We start from the raw sequence: 7,846 nt of genomic DNA, 5'->3' as shown, positions 1-7,846 counted from the left end.
GGACACTGGGATTCGAACCAACCACCTTTGGTCCTGGATCGGCTGCTTGCAAAGCAAACGCCGCTGTGCTATCTCTCCAGGCCCCACATTACTCTTTTTAACTTCAGTAATGCACAATGCTAATCACAGACCAAAGCCGTGCATTGTGTGTAACAACCCCGAACTGTTTTAAAAGACATAAAATGGACACGTATGTCTTTAGAATATTTTGTGTTTTTCCCTGACAACTATAAGTCTTACTAAATATTCTCTTATACAGTGACGATTCTAAACCACTTTTTATCTTCTCTTTATGAGCTGTTCAACAAGGAATTTTGGTGAAAGAGTCCCCCAGTTTAATGCTTATGATTGAACCATGTCATGGGGATTATTGGACTTGTTCTTATGTCCCCCATATGCACCAATAACACCACGTGGCATTGCTCCTTTTTTGCATAGGCACATTAAAATGAGAAAATACTATACATGCAAATAAGATCCTATCTAATAGAGATTGGAATACATAAATCTTGTAGTGCAAAGGGACCTTACACCCTGAACATTGACATAATGACCTGGCACAGGCCTCAGAAGAAAGGGCATTTTTCATTCACCCCTGAACCAGGGAAGACATCCACGAAACATCTAGGTTTGTCTATAACATCACCTGGAAGCAATCCTCTACCACGGAAGACCCTACCACTGCTCAGACATCAACCTACTCAAAAGAGACTTCCCTTAACACTGAGAAGACCTAACAATGACCTGCTTACAGGACAGGGCTTCCTACATTGCCCTCTAATGCTGAGGTGAAATGAGAGGACGCCCCACATCTGTCTTCAATGTAGGATATGCAGATTTCAGGATCTTTAATACAGAAACACGATACCAACAACAGAGACTGTGTGAAAAGTGTGTTGGCACTATGGACAATGTCTTGAATTGGACGATCTAACTTGCCTGGAGCCTAGAGTTGGTCTTGTGCCAGGAAACTTCAGGGGTAGGGTCTCTTTGTATTTAGGCCAAGGTTATTCCTTTCCATGCCCCTCATATTTTGGTGGGCCTATGCAAACAACAATTGCCACTCTAACACCGTTTTTACTGTGCTCCTTTGACTCTAATCCAAAAAAAAAAAAACCACTCAAAATTTGAGGTTAACTTAAGCTAATATGCATGTACATGGAAATGTAAAAAATACTATGCCTCCAATGTTTAAGGAGTTATGTAAGTTTTATGGCTTTAGATTGCCTTGTGTGCTGTTAAGAAATATTATAATGTGTTACAATCTGGGGATTTGAGGGACAAAGTAATTGTACATGGATTCTGTTTGATTTATCTTAATGTTCTTTGGCTGAAAGTTCAAAGTTAAGATATCAGCAAGGGGACTTCTTCTGAGAATTATGTTATGGGTGATTGTCCTTCCACTGTAACTTTACCTTGTCCTCTTTCTTTGCATCTTTGTTCTCATAATTAAAAGTAAAAATTAAAAAAAAAAGCCTCTTTTCAGCCCACTCCCAAGAGGTTTACACAACAGGACAGTAAGTAGATAGACACACACAGGCAGCACTCACAATTTTTCACAGTCGGGCCCCACTGGGCAGGCGTAGTTTCATGGATTTTCCCAGCCTGACGTCTCTCTCATCTTTTAAGAAAGGGGAATCAGCTTTATAATCTTACAAATAAGATTAGAGAAACTGATATATCAAGATGCTAAGGACAGGGTTCAAGAAATATTATAGTGGGTAAGGCACTTGCCTTTCAAACCTGACCTGAGTTTGATCTCTGACATCCCATATGATCCCCTAAACACCACCAGGAATTATACCTAAGTCCAGAGCCAGGAGTAACCCCTGAAATCTGCCAGGGGTTGTCCAAAAAGCAAAGAAAAAATGCATGTCAAAAACAGTTTCCTTTGAAAGATAGTGGCTCTCTGGAGGGCAAGGAGGACCTCAGAGGTGAGGAAGTGGGAACTCAGAGAATAGTGTGTGCAGAGATCCATGAGCAGGAGACCAAAACTTGCGTCAGCATCATTGTACTTGAAGAGGGAGACAAAGGTGACAGGAAGGCAGGAGGTTAAATTACACTTGACCTTGCAAGCTGCATGAAAGACTCACTCTTTGAAAAGCAATGGGAATTCATTCAATTAGTTTACTTGGGGTTGGTGGGGTTGGTGGGGTTGGTGGTAGAGACACAGTCAGTTTTGGTATTTTAAAAACATCTTTTTTACTCCTAGGTAGAGGATCAATTGGATCCAGTAATTGGATCCAGTAGCCAGAGTAGATTACAGAGACCCCGGCCTATTGCATGGGCGTAGACAGGACCTGCTGGTAGCTTAGACTAGTTTGGAATATGTAGACAGAATGTCATATGGTATTAGATACACTGAACAAATATTTAGGAAATAAAAGGAGAATTTGCAGTATGTTTGATTATGGGACAAATGATGCAAAATACTGGGGTGTCCATAAAGACTACAAAACTCTGGGTACATAGCTCAGTGATAGAGCACTTGTCTTGCATGTATAAAGCATCATGTTCCATCCCTGGCACCCACCACCACCAACAGAAAGACTCCAAAATTTTTGATTAGTGCTCTGCTCTGGGGTGACAGTTTGGAGACAGAGGTCAAGGGTATAAATGTATGGGAAATAGCAGAGGAGAATCAGATTTGGGAATGAAGTTCAGATTGTTCTTTGGGTTGAAGTAAAATACCCAAGCTAAATTAAACATAATGGCAGAAGTCAGAGAAGAGTAAGCTAGGTGGGTGTTTTTCTTTTCCCTTATTATTTTTATGTCACACCCAGCAGTGCTCAGCATTTATTTCTGATTTTGTGCTCAGAGATCATTCCTGGTGGAGCTTGGGGGACCATACTGGATGCTAGGGATTGGACCAGGTCATTCGCATGCAAGGCAATGTCATATCCACTGTACTATGTCTCCGACCCTATCATTTTTTAAGTAAAAGGATCATTATTCTTCATTATGGGGATAAAGCTCGGCAAATAGAATGAAATGAAAGGAGGAATTCTTACATCTCACAGGAGCCTGGGCCTATCTGAAGGCTATCTTGATAGTTAAATATCATATGCCTGGTTCCTGGCAAAAAATAGGCACAAGGAATGTTAGTGATATCTCCTTTCTCTCTTTTTAACTTACACCCATTCTTTTCATATTTTCCTTTATTTTATGGCTCTATGTACTGTGCAGAAACTGAAATTTGTTTCTTCTAATTTGGTCCCAACATACCTGGTGTCTATCGGAGACAAGCTTATAGGGTCCTCTGCTGAGATAATTCTCTGCCCTAAAACTCTGGGTATTTGGAGCCTTTTTTCCTTACTTAGTGCTCAGCACTTGGTCAGCCAGCTTTTTAGGCTCACACAGCCACATCTACCTTAGACTGATGATCATGTCACCTTGCATTTTCAGAACGTTTTGTCTTATTTAATTCCAGAACATTTTCACAACCCTGATCTCCGTTGTACATCACAGAAATTTTCATTATGAAATGCATTTGCATATTTTATTTACCTATCTGCCTTCCCCTACTGCTAAAACAATAATGTTTTGAGCCAAACCACATGCCAATGACTTATGCATCCACTCTTCTCTCGTTTCCAAGCTGGCGTTCTGTGTGCTCTCATTTTATTTTTAAATCAGGCGTCTCCTTGTCCTAGTCCTGTCCTGTGTTCGAGTAGCTCTGAGAAGAAGTGCAATTCTGTTTCTTCTCTTCCTCTGTGGCCTCTGCCCTCTTCCTCTCCTCTTTCTAATTCCGAGGCTTCCAGCTCCCATAGCCTATTGTTCAGACACATTCAGAAACCCGCATGTTTGACTCCTCTTCACCTCATTTTTCTCGGAAGCAGGTGCTGTTTACTCTGCATTGAAGCTTTATATTAGCTTTAACTAGAGATTTGATATGCAGAACAACCTCATGATTGTGGAGCCTCGGCCAAGTTCTTTCTTTGCCCCTGGCATCTTAAAAGATTCTTCATGGCTTCTTATCCCAAATCACTTCTCTTCCTATGCCCCCAGCTTCTAGATAATACTCTCCTTCTTTCTCTTTTTCTTTGGGGGGGGGGTGAGGCCATACCTGGCAGTGCTCAGGGATTGCTCCTGGCTCTGTGCTCAGTGTACTCCTGGCAGGCTCAGGGACCATCTGGGATGCCAGAGATCAAACCCAGGTCAGCTGTGTGCAAAGCAAATGTCCTACCTGCTGTGCTATTGCTCCAGCCCTTGTTTTTCCTTATAGCATTTTATTTTTAAATCTTAGGTGGAGGGTGCTCAAGTGGTGCCCAATGGATTCTGTAATCATGTCTGTCAACATTCAGTTCAAAGATTCATTGCTCAGGCATGCAGTAGTATATCACTAGATCTGTCCCCATGATGGTGCTCTGGAGGCCATGAGGGCCACACCCTGAAGTGCTTAGAGAGTCAAGTGGTGCTGGGATCTTCATCTTGTCCATCTTTTTTTTTTTTTTTTTTTTTTTTTTTTGGTTTTTGGGCCACACCCGGTAATGCTCAGGGGTTACTCCTGGCTATGTGCTCAGAAGTCGCTCCTGGCTTGGGGGGCCATATGGGACACCGGGGGATCGAACTGCGGTTCGTCCAAGGCTAGCGCAGACAAGGCAGGCACCTTACCTTTAGCGCCACCGCCCGGCCCCATCTTGTCCATCTTGTCCATCCTCTTGTGAAATATGTGTTATGCACCATTGCTGAACCAGCAACTACTGTGCTCTTATAAGCATGTAGTCCAGATCCACAAACTTGACCCTAGACCTCAGAGAGCACAGAATCAGCAACAATGGGTTACCAATGTTGCAGCACATTGAACCCATTTAAAAATAGATGAAAGGGGCTGGAAAGATAGTGTAGGAGGTGGAGTACTTGTTGTGCATTTGGTTGCATCATCTGCAACTCTGGTTCAAATCCCTGGTCCTGTATATGGTCTACCAAGCTCAGCTAAGGGCAGTCTATCTGAGCTGGGAGTAGTTCCTAAGTACAGCAGATTGTGGATCCAAAACCAAGTGTCTCTCTCTCTCTCTCTCTCTCTCTCTCTCAATCTCTCTCTCCCTTTGTGTGTGTATGTGTGTGTGCATGTGTGCATGTTAGAGAAGTCCTAGAGATTCTGATTTAATTGGTTGTGAATGGGACCCAGGAATTGCTATTTTCATAAAGACATTCTAATATGCAGCAGAAAATGAGAACCATTCAGGGCACTAATGGAGGAGGCAGATGCGTAAATAGATGCTTATAAAATAAAGTGAAGTAGAAGAAAGCTAAGGGGATAGAGAAGACCTGCTCCTTTTCTTAGCCAGGGCACTAAGGAAGGAGGAATGGCCACTCAGAGGAAGTGCCTCATTGCCCCACCTCATGCTAAGCGATCCTTCCCAGGAGCCTCCATATTTCCAGTTTTCCAATAGAGGAGAGATGACAGCTTCTCCTAAAGCAGCTTTGCCCTCCATCTTTATAAGGAACTGGGAAGCTGGCATGCTTGAGCATACATGTGGGAATCAAACTGAACTGCATCCATATCCCACTCTGTCACACAGGCAAATTGTTTAACCCTAGAGTAGCTCCCAGCAATGCTCAGTGGAGCATTCATGGCTGAGAATTGAATCAGGCCTCCTTCATGCAATTCATGTGCTCTAGCCCATTGCACTCTCTGCAGGCCTCAGTGCTCTTGTCAGTAAAGTGTGTGTGAGTGGAGGGAACTAATATATGTGCTCAGCCCCACTGCCTTCACTTAGCAGGTTCTCCAAAACCTGTAGTCTGGAATACTATTTTGGTGGTGCCAATGATGGAAGTGTGAGCTCTACTCCTAATCCCTTCCCAGACTTTCTGTGTTCTCAGGAGCACCTCACATACACACACTATTGGGGCTTGTAGCCTTATTCTAGCAGCAACAATGAGAACTCAGTCTTCTGTATCTGCTCAGGGGATAGTTCTTATGGGCCACCTCTCCACATTTTCCAAAGGATAATATCTATGCACACTTTCCTCAGGATTCTCCAGTAGTCTTACAATTTATTTTGCCTCTAGAGTGCACACACCCTTGTTTCCTGACTCATTGTTTGGACTCAAGTTTACTGTGAGCTTTTGTTCTTTTTCTCTGCTCAGGGCTGATTCCTGGTTCTATGCTCTTGGCACTTCTAAGGGGACTTTATTGTGCCGGGAATGGAATACTACACATTCAAAGCAAGCACACTACCTGCTGTACCTTCTCTTCAACCATTTACTGGGGTCTGAATATGACTCATTCCTCACAATATCTCTCAGTGGCACAAAGCCATCTGATGTGATACCCTCAACCTTATCTTTTGGTACACTCCCCTGAGACCAGAATAGCTGTTGATGCTACTGTGGATGTTTATATCAGTTAGCAGTGCCAGAACTCCACGCTTATTATTTTTTTATTTTTTATTTTTTGGTTTTTGGGTCATACCCAGCAAGGTCAGGAGTTACTCCTGGCTCAGTGTTCAGAAATTACTCCTGGAAGGCTTGAATGGGATGCCAGGGATTGAACCCTGGTCAGCAATGTGCAAGGCAAACACCCTATCCTCTGGACTCCTCCACTCTCTTTTCTAAAGGTGCTAGTTCTCTGGCTACTAGCTTCTTTTCCTAAGACAGAAGGTCAAGGCTTGCTTGATCTTGGACTAGTTTAGGGTACTTTGATCCCAATGAAGCTCTTGTTTTGGTTTTATACTTGTCCAGTTTTGAATTTATGATGTTAGCAGGAAACCACATTTCCCCTTTGTAGCTTATTTCCATGCTCTCCCAGCTCTCCCTTGCCCTGGAAACAGTTAGAAATACTGCTTACTATCCTAGCCTCCTTGGGCTCTGCTTAATTCTGCTTCAAATCTATAGGAGAGGGTCTCGGCTTTCCATAATGGCTGCAAAGGGCCCTATGGCTGCCTGCTAAGTTGTCTTTCTTGTTTTCGCTCTAAATGAACAGGATTCTGTCAATATAGACTTCTCACTTTGACTCTTTAAATTATTATTTTTATTTATTTATTTATTTATTTATTTATTTATTTATTTTTGGGCCACACCTAGTAATGATCTGGGGATAGTTTGGTGCCGGAGATGGAATATGGGGCTCTTGCAGGTACTGTGGCCTGTTCAGCAATCTCTTTGGCCCTTGAACATTTTATTTTTTCAGTTTTAGAAAGTTCTATTTCTGTTCATCATTCTTTCCCAATACTCTCTGCTATTCATTTTTTTACTTCTGCTTATGAGATTATCTCTTGCGCACAAGAAACTTGTTATTGTTGAATAGGTCATAAAACCTTTTTTTTCCTTTTATTTATTTATTTTTTATTTTTTTATTTTTATTTTTTTTAATTATGACAACAAAGATGCAAAGAAAGAGGACAGGGTAAAGTTACAGTGGAAGCCCAATCACCCATAAAAAGAATTCTCGGTAGTCCCATCGATGATATCCCAGCCTTGAACTTTCAGCCAAAGAACATTAAGAAAAACAAAACTGAACCCATGTACAATTACTTTGTCCCTCAAATCCCCAGTTGTACATACTATTTCTTAGCAGCACACAATGTAATCTAAAGACTTAGACTTATGTAACTCCTTAAACATTGAGGGCAAAGTACATTTCTCTAGTTCCATGCACATGCTTACTAGTTTAAGTTAACCTCAGAAGTTTTAGTGGGTTGTTTTTCTTAAGGATTGGAGTCAAGGGAACATAGTAAAAAACGGTATTAAAGTGGCATTTGTTTGCATAGGCCCACCAAATATAAGGGACATTATGGTCTAAAATACAAGGAGACCCTACCCCTGAAGTTTCCTGGCACAGGACTGACTCTAGGCTCCAGGCAAACTAGTTTGTCCAATCCAAGTCATCGTCTGTAGTGGC

The sequence above is a fragment of the Suncus etruscus genome, chromosome 1 (assembly GCF_024139225.1).
Source record: "Suncus etruscus isolate mSunEtr1 chromosome 1, mSunEtr1.pri.cur, whole genome shotgun sequence".
Taxonomy (NCBI): Eukaryota; Metazoa; Chordata; class Mammalia; order Eulipotyphla; family Soricidae; genus Suncus; species Suncus etruscus.
The sequence above is the reverse complement of the archived record's forward strand: the minus strand, read 5'-3'. Positions refer to the sequence as shown.